The 19,651-nt window shown below is 41.7% G+C and overlaps 1 protein-coding gene and 1 long non-coding RNA gene across 7 annotated transcripts in view; one reads left to right on the forward strand and one right to left on the reverse strand.

Annotated features, from left to right (window-relative positions):
* MBNL2 (muscleblind like splicing regulator 2) overlaps positions 1-19,651 on the reverse strand; it is a 158,144-nt gene that overhangs the window by 117,961 nt on the left and 20,532 nt on the right. The gene's annotated exons all lie outside the window — the stretch shown is intronic.
* On the forward strand, positions 539-13,047 carry LOC131481509 (uncharacterized). Its single transcript, XR_009246364.1, has 3 exons — positions 539-598; positions 1,417-1,544; positions 12,911-13,047. It is a non-coding gene; the product is annotated as an uncharacterized LOC131481509 (long non-coding RNA).

Consider the following 19,651-nt stretch of genomic DNA (forward strand, 5'->3'; position numbering starts at 1 on the left):
AAGCCGGGAACCAGGAACCTCTTCTAGGTCTCCCACGCGGGTGCAGGGTCCCAAAGCATAGGGCCTTCCTCAACTGCTTTCCCAGGCCACAAGCAGGGAGCTGGATGGGAAGTGGAGCTGCCGGGATTAGAACCGGCACCCATATGCGATCCCGGGGCGTTCAAGGCGAGGACTTTAGCTGCTAGACCACGGCGCTGGGCCCACCAAGAATAGGCTTTTAAGGTATGCCAATGCCAGCAGAACAGTGTAAATTCACATAAGCCACAGGCTAATTCTTCATTCTCGGGGAGCCATGCCCTTAAAAGACACCAAAATCCACTGAACTCCAGAGTCCTTTAAGTTTCTATAGTGCTTCCTTGAAGTGGCAGAGTTTCCTCTGCAAATATTGATGTTGGGTTTCCTTAATCTAAGCAGATGTGGGAGGAACACATCAGCAAAAGGAGTGTGGGGGGCACTCGGGAGCACTGGAAAGCTCTAGACAAGACCCCAACTGGAGGAAGTTCTCTTGGGAAGCAGATCACCTAGGACACAATAGAATTGCAAGAGGCCACATGGTTAAGGATTTACCCATGGTCCCAGAGAAAAGTTATAAACCCAGGTGAGAATTTCTAATTCAGAAGGGCAAAGACAGAGGAAAAGATGCTTCCAGTTCATGATGGTGGTCAGTGCATTCAGCAGGGAATGGAGCATAAGAAGTAGAGGAAAGAGATTAGTCAAAGAAAACTGAAATGGGAGCCTTGTTTGGTCAGGACGTGGCTGCCCCGCCCTTGAGGAACATGTTTGAAACAGGGAAGACAGTTGGAAGTGTACAAGTCCGTGCATACATAGATGGCTATTCATCTGTGTGGGGATGGCAGCTTGGTTAAGAGAAGACAGAGGCGCAGAGGGAGGGTAATTTTTGTATGTATCTAGGAAAGAGAGAGATTTCAACAGAGTCAAGGACAATTAGTTTAGTCACACTGAGGTGGCAGAAGCAAGGGGAGCAGGTTAAACTCCAGAAAAAAGAACAAGAGGCAGAGGGTCCTGTGAGCAGTGAAGTATCAAGGGAAAACGGTTTAGAGCTTCAGACAGAGGAGGAACAGCCAGGAAAGCCACAGGAGACTGAGGTGTCTGGACAACAGTGATGGCTCAGAGGTGCTGCAGAGGTTGTATCTGCTGACATGGGTCTGTGCTGTGGGGTAAGAGGAGGGACAATTGAGGAGTGAGACGCTGAAGGACTCCACAAAGCTGCAAAGAGCGTTTGTCTTTGCTCTGAAGTCTGACTGGCTGTGATTCCTATAGTACCCTGAGAAAGTTATTCTTTTCAAAGCTCAGGTTCGCTCAGAGAACCATCAGGATGTACTATGTGCAGCACGTGGAAGGATCATGATCACCGGCTTCTCTGGCACCCTTCCCATGTGCCTTCTTTCTTCTCAGTGAAAGAAGAGAAGCAAGACTAATGTGTGAGACAAACAGCCACCACTGTCCTAGAGAAGGCAAGAAACCGCTCTCTTGGAAGCAATACTCAAGATGCTCACCTCTCACAGGATGGAAAGAGCCAGCAGGTGAGGCTATCTAGAAAGCATTCCAAATCCGCCCACCCCCTCGTGCCTCATTTTCCCTTGAGAGTCTGGTCACTTCTGACAGCACCATGTGAGCCACCCGTGTCTCCAAGCTGTATTAGTGCCATATCCCCTAACCATTATGACAGTGAAATTGGGGAAGTTGTCTGGTTGACATTGCCCTACTTCATATGTGTTCTCTACACAGAGCAAAGGTGGAGAGCCTTCCAGAGAGTTCATGAAATTAAAACATCCACCATGGACAGTAACAGAGGGTTTTAGAAACTAGTAAAGGCACATAGTGGTCACAGAGGCGTAACTTTAGCAGAAGAACATGTGTTTGTTGGGAAGTGATGAGTAGAGCTTAGCCATTTCCTCCAACTATCCTTTGGATGGCCAAGAGGAGGGAGCAACAAAGGTCCATTTCAAAGATCAGGCCTTGAGAGGCACAATTTCAGATATCAGAAAAGCTTGAGGTCTGGCAAAAGTACACACAAGGCAACTGTGGCTGAGGAGATGGAGAAAAGGTTGTTTCCTCCTGGGTGGAAAGTATATGTGTTAGTACGTCATGATTTCTGAGTCAGCCATTGAAGTGTGAGCACGTGCGAGTGTGACAGTGTGCATTTGCCAAGTCGTAGCAGTAAGCCATGTCAGAGTTGAGCATGGCTGCTCCCTCTGATCAACAGGGGCTGGACTGATGGAGGGTCAAGCATGTCATATTCACATGCGCTCTGCCAATGGATGAACAGCCAGCTGCTTCCCCCCTATTGGAATAAATAACTGCATAGCAGGTGCACACCACTGTCAATAAGAAAATGTTAGGTGCCTGACAGTGTTGGAGAAAACAGTGTGTAGAGCCCACTGAGAGATTACCAGGATGATGACTCACATTGTGGAGCTAGCATCTTTCATCGGGAGAGAAGACCCTGGTAGAGCTTAGAACTAACATTCCATGGGAAGCTATTTGAAATGATGATAAAGATGAGAGCCATCAGAGTTTTAGACCTGGCTGCTGGTGTTCATGGAGACGGAGGAGTTTTAGACCTGGCTGGGAATTGTGAAGAGGAAGAGGAGGGCCTGACTACACAAAACTCAGAGGTCTCTGTGTTATACTCTTTTGTTTAGTCCTGTGGTTTTACACAGGATGTGTATCAAACTCTTCCCTTTCTCTCCCTCTCATTCTCTCTCTCTCTCTCTTTCTCCCTTTAACCCCACCTTCTCCTCTCTGTTTCATTTTCCCTCGAGAATTTGGATACTTCTCATCACTTGCACTGCTGGCCCATGAGGTAAGCCACCCGTGTCTCCCAGATGGATTAGTATCATGCTTCCTAACCAGTATGCCGATGCTTTTGCCTTTGACCTCCCTGAAGTCACATCTCAGAAAACGCTCTTGAAGCATTCTTGGAAGATGTCATTATATCATGTCCTTTATCTTCCCTGGAACCTCCAAAGGTGTGCCACCTCCCCAGTTATGAAAATCAAGGGCCTTACAACAGCCAAGAGTGAACTCCTTGAGCAACTCCTTACCTCCTCTGGCCACCTCTGTCCTTGCTCATTGCCCAGCACCACCCTGACCTGTGGCAGGGGTTCGGGCAGCTGTACATGTCCTGCCTCACTCAGAGCTTTGAGACCACTGCTCTTGCCGCTGGGAGCACTCCTCTTTCGGAGTCGCACAGCTTGGATGTCAGCCTATGGAGAGATGATTTCTGCTGTAAGATTGCATCAGTCTTACCTCCTTACTCTGGCTTCCCCGGCTTTATTTCCCTCCAAAGACATCAGCATTATATGGCACTTACATTCTTACTTGCTTCTCTGTTCACTTCCTCCCCCAGTCAGACTGTAATGTCTATGACGGCAGGGTCTGTCTGTAGCTTAGACAACTAGAGCAGTACCTTACTCTAGGACACAGCAAACCCTCAGTAAGTCTTTGTTCAACAACTGGGTGGATGAATGGAAATGTGAATGGATGAATGAATGTGCTCCATAGCTCATAGCCTATGCTGCCTTCAGGGTTTGCTTTGTTCCACCTTCATAATATGACCTGAAATATTTCCCAATTGTTGCTGTTCTTGCTATTATTTCAGTCCCCTGGGACTCTGGCTTCTGAGCTGTAAAATGGAGGGGGGGACCTTAGCAACTTCCAAAGGCCTTCAGACCTTAAAGGTCTGTAGCCGTCTAGTGATTGGCTTCAGGAGAAATGTATTCTTAAAAACTCTTGTGGAAATCTTAAAGCTCGACTGGGTTTGGCCTAGATTCATGAGTGGTCGTTAGAACTGAGGTATAAAACAGAAGCCACTGTATTAGGGAGCAAGGTGAGCATTTGTGGGGCATACTCTGTTGTCGATCCAGAGTCCAGACCGAAGTGAATGACACCAAAGGGGATCCCCGAATGGGAGAGAGATGGCAGGGGTTCTGACCTGAGTGCTCAGCACATGGGACGCCGCGGGATTAAAGCAGGCAGAAGATGGTAGTGCAGGAGAATTTGAGGGTTGCAGGATGACAGCACTGCTGGACGCCAAGACCTCAGCAGCACCTTAGAGGAGGGTCTGGAACTTTCTGAACGGGAGAAGGGCAGGCTTCAGGGGTGGGCCACAGTACTGGCTGCTGAGACAGGGACTAACTGGGAAGATATTCCACAGTGATACTGGCTTCCAAAGGACCCCATCCTTGGAACTCAGGGATTCTCCAGGAAGTCATGTCCTAAGTTTTGAGCCACAAGCTCCCTCCTCACATCATTTGCTATGATCAGCATCTCTGTAGTGGTTGCAGAGAACTGGCAGTCTTCCACCGGGTCCTCTATGGGTCATGGTCTCAGTCTCCTCCATCTTGGGGTTTATGGCATAGTGCAAGAGGTCATCCCAAGGTGCTCTCCCAGGAAAAAACTTCAAGCCCCAACCTCATCCACTACCAGCCCCATTCCATCACCTTTGCAGGACACAGAATACGACCTGGAGATTCCAAGGAAAAGGGGACCCACAGAGCTCCCGGCTTATAAACACTCAGCAGGGTCAGCCACGCTGATGACCTCATCGACATCCAACCAACTGAAAACTTCCCTCCGCACCAACTGAATTCACCAGAAAAGCAGATCCCAGGAATTCAGGATCGAGGGAGGTCAATTTAATAACAGAAGAGTTTGTTTTGTTGTCATTTCACTCACCCTCAAAGAAAAAAGAAAATCAATTTCCTGTCGCTTTTTTGTTAATCGCCACTGACAAGGAATGACTCAAGCCACATGCATGGAGTAGGCTACAGAAATGAGTTTGCACCAATGATTTCTCTTATCTTCCAGGAAATTGAGCTAACTGCCAGATATCAACATCAACAACAAATGTTTACAGTGTCTCAAGCCTGCAGCTCTGGGCAATAAAAAAAAAAAAAACCTCCTGGCAACAAAGAATACATTCTGTGAAGGTAGAAGCCCAGTGACATCCAGATGTCACTTATATTAATGACAGGCAGTTATGGGGGAGGCATCCTTGCAAATTGCTAGCTGTGGGTAACCTTATGCACACACATTTCTCCCTGTATGTTGCCAGCAGCTTCTTGTGTTACCTGCATCCCTGCCCTGCCCAGGCACTCCTGAGAGCCTGATCACCACCCCACCCCACCCCACTCAGCCTCCCTGCTGCCCCAGCTGTCATCATTTCCAAGCAACAGCACCCTGTGCTGTGTCACCATGGTAACAACGGCCACCACTTTGAGGAGCACAACAGAGAAAGGGGGAGGAAGGAGGAGCCATCATCACACACTGTCTTGCCTATAGCAACACATGGGCAACAGTGAGCTAGCAAAAAAACGCTTCTTCCCATTTTACGGAAGGAGAGACTAAGGAACAACCCAGTGCTTCCCTAAACACTCTTTCTAGAGGAACAAAACGCTAAAGATGACAGCCCACGGTGCACATGGGGCTCTGCTCATCATTCACATGGTTTCGTGGCCTCTGGCATGAGCATCCAGAGAGACTTAGATAAGTAGAGGAAGACCAGACAATGAGGATCACTGTGTGCAAGGACTCCATCTATCTCTTGCAGGTGTCCTGAACACTGATTTCACACATTCTCTCCAATACACAGTTTTTATTTAAAACCCAAGTAGCATTGCTTTTCCAGGGCTAAGGACGCATGGACTTCAGCCTTGTAATTCCTTTCAATCAGTTGCATTTTTTTTCAAAATCATATCCATTTCCCTTTAAGTGTTTTTTTTTTTTTTCGAGAGGCACACCACTGACTTGGAAAATTAATAACCTGGCATAACCTGCAATACCACCCTCAAGACAAGCTCTCCAGTTACTTCTTCATTATTTTCCAAAACGATTTTATCATCAGAGTTCCCACATGTATACTTCAATTGCTCTGTTAATGCTCCTCAAACTGGTCTGACCTCCTTCTTAAGGGATCCAACAGTTTTGAATCAAACCAAATCAGACATGATATAAGAAAGAGAGATAAAGAGAGAGAATGAAAATAACTGAGTAATACCTGTTTCTGATATGAGGATTAACACCTGGCTACCAATTTAACATGCTCTTTGCACATTCTAGTGACTGAAAGCTTTTTGTCTTCAGTGCCATGTATGAAAAAGAAACTTGACCATGCAGGAATACTTCCATGTTTAAAATAGAGAAATATTTCCATGTTTAAAATATTATTTTGCTAACACAGTCTCTTTTCAACTAAGTATGAAATACAGCCCACTTGGGAGACTCTAAGAGAAGCTCCTCCTGTTGTCAAGATTTGGATCAGCCCAACTCTGGTCATTGATGTCATTTGGGGAGTGAACCAGCAAATGAAAGACCTTATCTCTATAGCTCTCCTTCGCTCTCTGTATAATCTGCCTTTCAAATAAAAACAAACAACTCTTTAAAAGGAAAGAAAAAAACCAAAATAATTGTTCAGATTACAATAAAGCTCTCAGTATGTGCCGAAGCAAATGATGCTTTGCTTACTGAAATGTGTCCGTTTGGCAGCCATCAAAATGGCTCACTTCAGACTGAACAAAGTGTGCCTCTCAAGAAGAAACAGATTGTTAAGAGGCAGCTTACAAAACCATACACTCCTAGACCAGCCACTGGGCTAGAAATTCCAGTTGCGTCTCTTTTACCAGCTGTCCCTGGGGCCCTGGTGACAGGCTACCTGTGGAAGAACTTGAACACGAAACACAGAAGAGAGCTTTTAGAAAGCAGTGTCATTCCTGGCACTCATGGTGGGAGGATGACAACACTGATGGTGGGAATTTTGGTGAGGCCTCTGGTAATCTCTGCAGTGCTTGGCGGGCACGTTCTGTCTGCTTCACTTTTTCCAGTAAGCATGACTCACCAACAGCAAATATTTATGAAGTCTGCCTATGAGTCCTTCATGATGTCAACTGCCAGGACCAGCTCCCTGCTAACCAGACTAGCAGAAATCTCAAGGTCTCATCCAGCTTTACAAATGGTATTTTCAATATTTTCAGAGAAAACCAATCACAACAACGTATGTGCACAAGCTGACCATTTTAATAGTTCACTCTCATATTGATGTCATGGGCTTCTCCAACAGTTTCCTTCAAACAGAGAAGCACATTAGTTACCAGGAGTGCAGGAATATGTGAGTTCATGGGTAGATTAATGGGTGTTTGGTTCAAAACTGACTTGGCTCTCCTTTTCCCTCACCAAGAACTCAACTCAGTGAGTCGCAAGCAGTTTCTGGAACAAAAGAACAACCAGCATTTCTTTTTTTAAAATGGAAAAGTGGTAAAAGTAAGAGCCTTCTGAAATACACTAGGCTGCACTTTGGGAGTCGCCCCTCTGATCAATTGAGTGTGAGAAAATGGACAGGACTGAGAGTCAGGGATAGAAAAGCTGTGCACTAGCTCCTCCTGCATAGTCACATGCTAGGCGGGACTTCCAGACTGGGCATCCCTTCTCTCTCATGAGTGAATACAGTCCAACATGAAACATGGTTCAGCTTAAAAAGTTGTAGAGGTGGAAACTCAAATATTTGATGTGACAAGTAATTTAATTTTTAAAAAATATTAGAGCAAGTCTATAGAAAGGAGCAGAAAGCAAGATGTAGATTTTTTTAAGACAGAAAAGGAGACTTTGTCTGTTGGTCCTTCTAACCTCTCAGAGCCCAACTCCTCTCTCTGCTTTTAAGGATGCTTCAATGGAGAAACCTAAGAAATACTGAACTACAGAGTCTCCAGGGATCAGGTTCCCTGCCTGGCAGAGGCAGGGCTCTCTGGGTGGATGCTTGGCCCACAGGGCTCTGGTTTGTTAACCCTGCAGCAGGAAAGTGGATTCATTACAACTAATGATTCCATCTGAATCCCTAACCCTCCAGGGGGAAGGAAATTATGCTTTCCCAGATACAAATGCAAAGACAGTCATGGCACACATTTGTTTCTAGTGACATCCTTGAGGCTGGGAGATGCATTAATTTACTGACTGGAAAAAAAAAAAAAAATAAACTGGTCATACTACCGAAAAGTAGCAGCCATGGAATTTCAATCCTGTTTGCTCAAACTTGACAAGTCAATCTTACTCTTAAAAATATCCTGTTAAGAAATTTATACCGTGACTAACTAGGGACATTGTAGCAATTAAGTAAATTTAGAATCACAGAGGATTTTATATTCCTACAAGTATAAAGGATGGGAGGAAGAGCTAGGTTTAGGATCAAGTCAAAAGCTAATTTCAAATCAGATATCTACATGAAAAAAGAATTATTCAGAATAGAGGCAAATGCTTTTCGGAGGTTATTCTAGAGGAAGACGAATTTAACAATTTTTATAAGCAGATGTTCATTTTCTTCAAGTTTGAACCAACTATCTTAATTAAAGAAAAGGACAGTAGCAGTAAGTTGCATCTCACAACTACTTGCAAATATGCCTTTAACTGGAGAAAAATTTCAATAAAATAATGACTAATCCAGTCTGCTGCTGTTGGTCCTCTAACTGTGGAAGGTGTATCCAAGATTATATAATTCTTTGTTTTTACTTAAATTTTTGTTTTTACTTAAATTAGTTACTATGATTATAAGATAGTATTTTCATGAAATAATTAACACGTGATATTTGCACATTTTATGGTATACACGCAATACTCCAACACATGTAACCCATGTAAACTGATCAAACCAGGCCATTGGCATTTTCATTTTCTTTTCTCTGTGACTGAAGCTTGCCAGTCCCTCTCTCCTAGCACTTCAGAATATATTACTGTGAACTACAGTGACTCCCTGTGCTGTGCAACTCAAGATCTTTTTTACTCTAGCTAACTGTGTTTATATAAGGTCAGGTTTTAACCCAAAAGCATATAATTAGAATATAGTAAGGACATAATAAATAAATATGCTTTCACTTGATATCATTTATTGAAATCATGAACAGTTGCAGGCTCATTTATGAGAGTATTTCAAAAACCTCATAGCAAAACTGTGATTGAGAGATAAGTCTGTTGCAAATTTTTTTTTTTAAATTCCTGCATAGCTTCGGCATAATACATATTTGCCATGAACTTTTCGAAGACCCTCCTATTCCTGGTGTGTGGACAGAACTGTGTATGCCTAGCTAGGCCAGATGGAGAAATTATAGGTGGAATCAGATGTTTTCAATTACTGGTCTCAAACAGTATTCAGTAAACACAGGGTCTTCAGGAATTTCACAAAAAAATGTGTGTTATGCAAAAAGTGAGTGAGGATTCCAAAACCATTTTGCACCAAGGTAAATGCATCTTTTGGTTTCAGTTTTCCAATAACCTTTCTGGAATACTTTCATATTTTTGAAGTAGACGAATGGATGAATTGATAAGTGGACAAATGAAACAATGCCAAAAAAGTTACTTGTTTTCATTTTATATACAATCTAAGTTGTTGTTCTTACACAGCAAGGGATTAGTGTGAAATTAGTCTTAAATGTACTACTCCAAAGTTTGTTTATAATATCATTAAACTATTATTTATGAGATGTTTAAGTGACAGACTTTAGTTAGCAGGATGAAAAGTATGTTGTTGGTGGTTGCTATAATTTGGTTAAAATTCTCTAGAGAAAACCTACATTCCCAAGGCAATATAAAATACAAGAGATTCATCCATCACTAACCATTTATTTTTGAGAATTTTCAGAAAGTTAGCTATTCAAAATTTTCCACAAGTCGGTAAGTCAATCCACTCCTAACATCAGAAATATTAATGGAGTTATTGGAAAAAAGGAGAAAGTGTTATCACCATCTTTAGTAGATCTGACTAGATTGCAAGAAAATTCAAGACACTTAAATTTAATTCTCACAAGGAAGGAGTTCAGTTAAGCTGTCAGAAATGAGATAGTTATATAAAGTTGAAAGGGCTCAATAGTGTTGTTTTCTAACATTAATCCAGACTACATAACATAAAAATAGAAAACCATTAACATAAAGTGTAATGGACAAGCATAAGCATTAACAGACTTAGCACAGAAATGTAAGGTAGGGGTGTTGGCACTTTTGGCATAGCAGGTAAAGCAGTTGCCTACAATGTTGGCATCCATGTGGGCACCGGTTTGTATTTCAGCTGCTCCACTTCGGATCCAGCTCCCTGTTAATGACCTGGGAAAGCACACAACATGACCCAAGTGTTGGGGTCCCTACCATACATATGGGAGACCCGATGAGGATCCAGGCTCCTGGCGTTGGGCTGGCTCGTTGGGGAATGAACCAGAAGACGGAAGAAATGCTCTCTTTCTCTCTAAATCTGACCTCCAAAAAAAATAAATCATAATATATATGCATGTTTTATTTAAATTTTATTAAATTATAAAGATAAATTTTATTAAATTTATTAAATCTCTTATTTATTTAAACAAGAGATATTTGTAAACAAGCATTCTTGCATTTCAAAAGTTCTAGATTCTATCATAAATCACCTGTGAATTCAATACAAAATTAATATAGCAGCAAAGGGACTTTTTACTTGTTGGTTGACTGTTAGGAATATAAAGGACTTGGCAATTTGGGCATTTCTCTTGAAAAGGAAATTGGTGTGGACAGAACATAAGTTTCTGAAAAGGAGTCATGAAATACATGATCGGTTTCAGTACATGTAGCTCATACACTAGGAATCTGAAACAAAACAGCAATTGGTCACACTGGAGGAACACACAAATCCGTGGAATTGATACAATAAACCATCCCAAGATATTTCAAAATACACAAAAGCTTAGAATGCAAGATCATACATATTATACAAGGATAAAGGAAAATGAGAAAAAGAATAAATTTGTTAACTCAACTTGCACTGTTCATCAACTTATTTGGTTCAGAAAGATAATCTACCAATGAGGAACAAACAAGTGAATCTTTGCCACATCCAGGCATGGCATCCGCCAAGGAATTAGAAGGACAAGAAGAGTGTCATCTTTCAGGGCTGCAGTACATGTTAATTACAAACTTCAGATCTTTGTACTTGTTGACTCGGGCACAAGTAGCTGTCTGCCTTTTCCCACAAAAGCTCTCGTGAAAAGAAAAATTTAAACAGAGTTAGAAATAAATAAAAAAAACACGTTTCTCAAAGTCTTCATGCTTCCAAGGATCCTGACAACTCCTAACTGACACTCATGTAGGAGAGAATGGAGTTCCTGGCTCCTGGCTCCAGTATGACCCAGACTTGGCCCGTGTGGTCACCTGAGGACTTAATCTGTGATTGGAGGATCTCTCTCATACACTGCCTTTCAAACTGAATCAAATGAACAAATAAGCAAGCAAATTAATTAATTAATTAACTTAAAAATAAAATCCAGAAGATTTCCATAACCTGGGAAAAGTCAAAGAAAATCCCTGTGAATCTAAAAGCATCATGACCGCTAAATCATGAAGACAGAGGGTGACTACTAAAATCACTGAATGCCTCTGTCCCCTTCCCCCAAAAATCTGATTGGTGTTCAATCTTTGTTTTGCAGCACACAGCTCTAGAAGACAATAGAAACATGCCTAATAATTTCAAGGGAGAAACTTGATACTCCATAAAGTGCATTCACTCATCATACATTACCTTCAGCAACAAGAAAAATACTATCAGATATGCAAATAAAAAACATAGGAGTTCCAAAGCATCTCACTTTGAGGGCTATCCTAAAGGAAAAATGCAGGAAAGAAATTAAATATTCATGTGCTGGGCTGCTAATCACAGCATAATTATCAAAATAAACCATTAGAGCCAATGTAAATATTAAGCAACAGGAACCACCAGAATAAATTTTAGTAGTTCCATATCATTGGGCATGAAGCAGCACTTTTAAAACATGTTTTCGGACCCAGTGCAATAGCCTAGCAGCTAAAGTCCTCACCTCACACGTGCCGGGATCCCATATGGGTGCCGGTTCTAATCCCAGCAGCCCTGCTTTCCATGCAGCTCCCTGCCTGTGGCCTGGGAAAGCAGTCCAGGACAGCCCAAGGCCTTGGGACCCTGCACCTGTGTGGGAGAGCCAGAGGAGGCTCCTGGTTTTGATTGGCTCAGACCCAGCTGCTGCAGTTGCTTGGGGGAGTGAATCATTGCACGGAAGATCTTCCTCTGTCTTTCTTCCTCTCTATGTATCTGACTGTCCAAAAAATTAATGTTTTTTTTAAAAAAGCATATTTTCTAGCAATGTTGTGTGATCTAACTGTTCACCATATGATATTAAATATTCCATATTTTTTATTAGGAAGTGAATATTTTATCCTCAGAAAGTAAATTCCAACAAACAAACCAGAAAAGTAAAATCCATCAAGACAAAAATTCTACAAATACCCTGTGGACTTTCAGGCTGGGAAACACAGAATTTCCTCATTTGAAATGGAACAATAGGTCAAATGTGACTACAGTTTAGGGACAACAATCTGTTCCATATCAACATGCTTTTCAGACTGAATATCCTCATATTCAAGCAAGTAGAAAAATAGGATTTTACAGTATGTCTTTCAGTCTAGACACATTTTTGTTGGGAGCCAGGCCTATTTAGATGATTCAACAGGTGTATTATATATCACAGGTTGCTTTGCAAGCTGTGTAGCAGAAATTACAAGTATTAGTAAAAACAAAACAAGTCACAAGGTAAAGTACAATTTAATATTTAAATGACTCAATGTTAATTTGAACCATTCCACCCCACAGTGAGCAGGCTGTGGTGGGGGCGGAGCTAGTCAACTTTTAAGAAAAGGGATTAAATAAAAGAACAAATAGAAAGACAATGGCTTGCAAATTGTAGCTTTCTAATAATAGTTAAATTTGCATAACACTTTTCATAGACTTGGCATAAAATGTTAAATTATAACTGCTTATTATTGCTACTAATAATACATAACTAATATAAAATTAACCACTGTGGTGCCATATCTGACAGTTTGAAGATTGCATTTGGTATTTTTTTCTTCACAGGTTTGCCTCCTTTGGCTTTCCAGGATTTAAGAAGAAAAGGGTAGTTCTTAGGAAAAACACAGAAAATGAATCCCAGCTTCGGTCCTGTGAACAGCACTAATGAACACTGAGTTTCTACCTTACCTTATTTTTAATGATTAGAGTTACTGTGCTATGGGTTTGTCACTTTGGGAACTCACTGCAAGCATGTGTTGGTTAGCCAGAGTTTCGAGTTGAAGTCTGAGTTTGTGGCAACATGTATCTATGGCCATTATCTTGCACCTTAACCTACTGAGCCATTCAGTCAGGTATAACAGCCTCCACTACAACTGTGAAATGTTTGAAAATTAAATGGGGTATAAGGAATAATTACATGTTAAATCCAGGAGTAATAAATATGGGAAGGAATATTTGCCTGAAAACATCATTTCCAGTGTAGTGTTAAAAAAATACAAAACAAACAAACAAACAAACAAAAAACCCTAGACTCGAATGAGGTTGCCTGATGGTAATTTCAGTTTAGGATATGTGATAGAGGATTTGCCATGTGTGCTTTGATTCAGATTACATGTATTCTACATTTGGGTAAATTTGTATTCTGGGGGTAGAATTCATGGTAAAGCAGCTAACTGGCCTGCACATTTAGGTGGCTGTTTGAGATAAAAATGGGTTGAGTTGGACTTGTTTCTTCCAAACTCACACCCTATACTGGAACTCTCATGTCTTAATGATTGGTGGCGGAAGGATGGAGACGTGATAAGGTATCTGTGGGTTACTGGGGGTGTGTGGGTTACTGGGGGCATGCCCCTGAAAGTGATGAGTTCAAGTTCTTCCTAGCTTCTCTCTCTGCCTCCTAGCTCACAGTGTTATCCTTGCTCCACACCTGCCACACACATCCCAATCAAAGGGCCGATCAAGAGGCTGCCTCGTCCTGAATGGTGACCTCCAAATGCAGGCTGAAACATTGCTTTTCTTTCCCAAGAAGCTCTTGGGTGTTTCAGACAAAGTAATGAAAAGCAAGCTAGTACTTCATTTACTCAAAGTGTGATTTAAAATATGGAATAAGCAACACTGTTCAACACTCAATTCCTTTTTGGCTGCTTAATGGGTGAAATGAAGCAGTAGATGGAAGATCTCTGTCTTTATTTTGCTTTTTGTCTCCGTCTCTCTGCCATACAAAATGTAATTGATTAATTTTGAAATGATACATGAATTTATTTTTTTAAGAATCTATTTTTTTTTTTAATTGGAAAGTCAGACAGACAAAGAGGAAGAGAGACAGAGAGGAAGATCTTCCATCCACCGATTCACTCCCTCAAACAACCGCAACATCCAGAGCTAAGCCGATCCAAAGCCAGGAGCCCGGAGCCTCTTCCGAATCTCCCACACGGGTGCAGGGTCCCAAGGCTTTGGGCCGTCCTCGACTGCTTTCCCAGGCCACAAGCAGAGAGTTGGGTGGGAAGCAGGGCTGCTGGCATTAGAACCAGTACCCATATGGGATCCAGGCACATGTAAGAGGAGGACTTTAGCCACTAGGTTACCGCACCGGATTTGATGCATGATTTTCAAGCATCTTTTATTTCTCTTTTCTATGAACTTTTTGACCATAGCTAATGATACTGGAGTTGATACAGTCTTCAGTGCCATATTTTGTGCATCTCTACTATTCTGTTTGGCTTTTAAAAGTAATCAAAAGGCCCAGCACGGTAGCCTAGTGGCTAAAGTACTTGCCTTGTATGCACTGGGATCCCATATGGGCACTGGTTCATGTCCCCACTGCTCCACTTACCATCCAACTCCCCGATTGTGACCTAGGAAAGCAGCAGAGGAGAGCCCAAAGTCTTGGGACCCTGCACCCGCATGGGAGGCCCAGAAGAAGCTACTGGCTTCAGATCAGCTCAGCTGCAGCCACTTGGGGAGTGAACCAGCAGATGGAAGATCCTTCTCTATCTCTCCTCCCTGTAACTCTGACTTTCCAATAAAAATAAATAAATCTGTTTTTTAAAGTGATCAAAGGACAATTCAGAATTTTGAAAAGGAGAGGTGCAGACCATTTTTAAAGGGGGGAAAGTCTATTCTGTGTAGGTTTTTCTGTAATTAACATTAAACCAGGATTTAGTGTTTGTTCTTGTAAATATTCTTAAAAATAAACAAAGTATATTGTTATTTTTAATGAAGCATCTTTTAAAGAGACATGCTGGTTAATCTTGAGGCTCTCATGTGTCTTAATTAAATTTTTTTATACAATTGCCATTAATATTTTCAGCTGGCATTTACATGGAATTTTTACAGTGAATAAAGTGCTTCTAGAATACAATATTTCATTAACTTTCAAAGGTTGATAATGAATACCGAACAAATTGGTCTCCAGACTGTCAATCTGTAAAGCAAGAAAAAATTCTAATTACTCATTGGATTATTTAGGCGACTCAACACTTTCTCCCTAAGATTATCAATATCTGCCTCATTGTTGACCCCAGAAGTGACTGAGTTCATGATCGCCTGTGCTATTTACAGAACAGCAATAAGTAAATGAAGAAGATCTGCAGGCTTTGTGATAAAGCCAACGGTAGCCGGCTCCTAAAGCCCGTATCTGTGTCCTTCAGCAGGAAGGAAAAAGCCGTTTGGCAGAATCTGTGTCGTGCTGTGGCTCACTACAATAGTTCTATTTTTCTGCACAGGGTCAAAAATTCAGCAAGACAAATTAATAAAAACGGAGACGCAGAGAGGAACCTTTCTCCACTGTCAACCTCACTGCTCTCCCCCACCAAAGCACAGAAACTGAGGGTTTGGGAAACAGGAATCCGCACTCAGTGGTTAGAAGCAGACCCTCTCTGAATCGGAAGTTCAACGAACTTTAAGAAATGTCACGATGGCATTCTACTTCCTTGCACACATTATTGATCGAATTATACACGTCCCAGTCTGTGTCCCTCTTTAAAATTCTCCCCTCTAGATTGCAAATATTTTCTACTTCTAAGAATAAGCAACCACATTCTTTAAGTAGAAAGCCAAAATGGTTTGCAATAAGCATTTGCTATTCATGCCCATATAAATGTATATATGAAGGAATTTCAAAACGTTCATGGAAGATGGAATGAAAAGTTAAGTTCATTTTGGTGCAAAAAATGTTGGAATGTTTTTATAGTATATATTTTCCCTGAAGTTTTTAAGGATACCCTGAATGCATGGTTTTCAGAATTTTTGTCGCTTAAAATAAACTTATCATTTAATTCCATTTTCTATAAAATTTTAAAATATTTATTTATTTATTTTTATTGGAAAAGCAGAACTAGAGAGAGAAGGAGAAACAGAGAAAGATCTTCCATCTCCTGATTTACTTTCCAAATGGCTGCAACGGCCAGGGCTGAGCTGATCCAAAGCCAGGACTATCAGAGGTTTCTTCTGGGTTTCCCACATTGGTGCAGCGTAAGGCTTTGGGCCATTGATCACTGCTTTCCCAGGTCACAAGCAGGGAGCAGATTCCTACTAGTTAATGCATACATTGTAACTGCCAGTGTCCTGTGTAAAGGTTGGCATGGGACAGGCGTTGGGCAGTGACTGGTAGGAATGCCCACATCCCACATCCAGTTGCCTGGGTTTAGGTCTCACTGCTGCGTGCAGTTTTCTGCTCAGATGCAGCTTGGGAGTCTCTACCACTTGGGTCCCCGACACATGGTAGACCCAGAACAGCTTCTGCCTCTTGCCTTCGGCCTGGCCCAGCCTTAACTGTTGGAACTATTTGTAGAGAGAACCAGTAAAATTTGAGATTCTCTCTCTCTCCCTTTCTCATAAATCTATATAGAAATAAATAAAAGAAGAAAATTTAGCGCTGATGGCATCTGTTTACCTTCTGAACTCCAGACAGAACTTTCTGATGTTTTTAAAGGCTGGTTGCAATTTAAGCTCCAGACCTTATGGTCAACCTCTCTAAGCCTTTCCTTATTAGCTAACATGGCACAATACTATATACCTCTCAGACGGTATTAATTTAGAAAAAAAAAAGGTTTTTGAAAATGGCCATCAAGATGCCTAGAACACAGTGGGTGCACTGCGGCTCCAGTCCCTCCCTCTGTCCTACTCATTTCCTGTGATTCAGCTCTGCAATGAAAGAGGGTGTGGACATGTGAACACAGATCCTGAATCTGAGATTCATTTTAATGGAAGAAAATAAGCATTTACTCACTCTCTTTCAAAAGCTACAATTGTAATTAAAGCACAAAATTAAAATAAAATATTAAAGTTCCATTTCAAAGGAAGGTTCATTTCGGCTTAACAGTGCTTCCCACTGCCTTAATATCACATGCAGGAGAAAGAAAGCTAAAATGATTCTGTTCTTAGAAATTAATAAAAATAAAAGTGTCACACACTTGCACTTGGTAAATGCAAATGATTTATTATTATTATTATTTTAATTTAAGGGCCAGACATATTCAGATGTTACACGATTTCCCCTCTTGCAGAATGCATCCTCCACAGCTGGAGAAGGAGAAACCCCGGAGTGTTGCCACAGCATCACAGAACTTGCTGCTGTTTTCTGGAAGCTGAGAATGACCTTGGTGAGAATTTCAGCCATTTGGAAGGGCCTGTGTTCAGGGCAGCAAATGTCTACCATCCAGGTCTCCCTCCATTTCCCGTCCACACCAGGCATCACTAATTGATCCCGGACTGTTTTCTCTGTGTGTCTAGATCTGGCGCGTAAAAACTCCTCCTTAGCAAGTTTCCAGGCCAACAGCCATCACCAACGGCTCAGAATCCTCTTGTGTGACGCTCGCCGGCAAAGTTTACCTTGGAACTGTTTATGAAATAAAAGGCTGGAGGGGGCCTGCTTGCTGAAGAAATTAACAGTCCTCACATAACTCTGAAGGGAGTATTTACCCTACTTATGAGACCAGATTTCTCAGGACTTTCATTACCATTCATTAGCTATAAATACCTGTAATACCACTTATAAATCATTCTTATCTCTTCATTAATAAGAGCTTCTTAGGGGTCATTATTAGATAAAATACCCTTGGCCAGTTCAAATTACTGTATGTCATTATAATTAATAAAACTGTGCATCTTTATGAATAGTCTATAATTCAGGCTTCTCAGTAATTAGATAGAAATGAAGTTTTATTATCTTTCAATTTCATTTTCTAGAGTTGTGGGGAAATGCAAGCCTACCCCAGTGCAGAGCTGGTATGAGACCTCAGACAAGCCTGTGTTTTGCTGCTCAGTGTAAAGATGTACCCAGAACTGATTTCTTCAAAACAAGCCCTGGGAAACAAATGTCTGATTCTTTGGCCCGTGTGTGCCAGCAGCAAAACAAACAGGCCATTATATGTGTGGCAAAGAATGAGATTACAAAGTCAGTGAGGAACAAGGCATGTTATCAGTTGATCTACATTGTAAAACAAAGGCACAAAAGCTCTGTTAATTCAGGAAAAAGTCAAGGTTGTATGGTTCTCAGTCAACTTGCCTGTTTTGGGGAATCATCCTGAATATAAGTTGACCTGTCTCTATTTGCCTCGGTGCTTTCCTTAGTGCGTGACACATTTTCCTTAACTTTCCGGATCAATTCGCTGGTATTATTGGACACTAGCTTACTTTGCTTTCTGTGTCTTTCAATTTGTTGCTTTCAAAATTACAGCTTGAGTTGATTAAGGACAGCTACACAAGTTTAAATACAAGTTAGTGTTTAAAATACAAGAAAAAATTAAATTGATTGCAAGTATTTCACAAGTAGGTTTCTCTACATAGTGTATTGTAAATTTCAAACAAACCAGAAAGAATCAAATAATCACCCTGGAATTTTGTAAGCATTTGTATAAGCTAATCCCATAAATTAGTCTTTGGACCACAAAGAATCTTGAGACCCCACAATTCAACACAAGAGTAGCCGCAGGACAGAGTGAAGTCCTGTCTCCCTGAGCCTGGGAACAGGGTGTGTCTGCTTTCCTGGCCTCTGGTACCGCCGCGGAAGACAACAGTGTAAGTGGAATAGCCTCTGTCCAGGAATAAATTTCTTTCCCCTGCCCCCTCTTCTTTTTCTCTTTCTTATCCTGTCGCTTTTGATGAGTGAAGACAAAACAAGACAGGTGCCGGAAGACAGAAGTCTCCGTTGCGCAGCCTGGTCTGTGCTGAATAAAACAGCCTGGTTTCCGTGCAACTACATGAAGCTACTGGCTTGCAAATCTGACTCTTCATTCATGGGCTATTCCCTTGAAGGGGAGACAGGAGAGAGCGAGCTTGAAGGAAAGACCACCGAAGGAAGCCTATCAGTTTTTCTTTATGAATGAGACTGGATATGCTTCAGAAGCAGCTAATTAGAAGAAACATGCTAATGAGGAGAGAGGCTGACACCCTTTCTCCTTTCTTGGCTTGTTGTTAAGTGCATCCTCAAAGCAAGCATTGGAGCAGCTCTTCTTTGAAAACCATTCCCAACACTCACCTCTCTCTCCTAACTGCGGCCCTTCTTGACCACTGTGCCCCCTCTAATTTCTGTCCCTCTCTCCTGGAAATGCATTATGGACTTTGCTGCTGCAACTGGCTAGAGCTAGAACCGAGCCAGCTGATTCCAGCAGTCAGCCTAACATGTCCTTGTAGTCTAGAACCCAGAACAGCATCTGGCAGATGCTGGTTCCTCACTGTGCATTTGGTGATTGACAAACAAGTAAACAATCTAAGAGCAACCTGTAAAAAAAATCTAAGATCTTGAGTAGTTATCCTCCAGGGTCAACAAAACTGCCATGAAACTGACATATCCACAGAGCAGGG

This window comes from Ochotona princeps, chromosome 12 (genome assembly GCF_030435755.1).
Source record: "Ochotona princeps isolate mOchPri1 chromosome 12, mOchPri1.hap1, whole genome shotgun sequence".
In the NCBI taxonomy this organism is placed as follows: Eukaryota; Metazoa; Chordata; class Mammalia; order Lagomorpha; family Ochotonidae; genus Ochotona; species Ochotona princeps.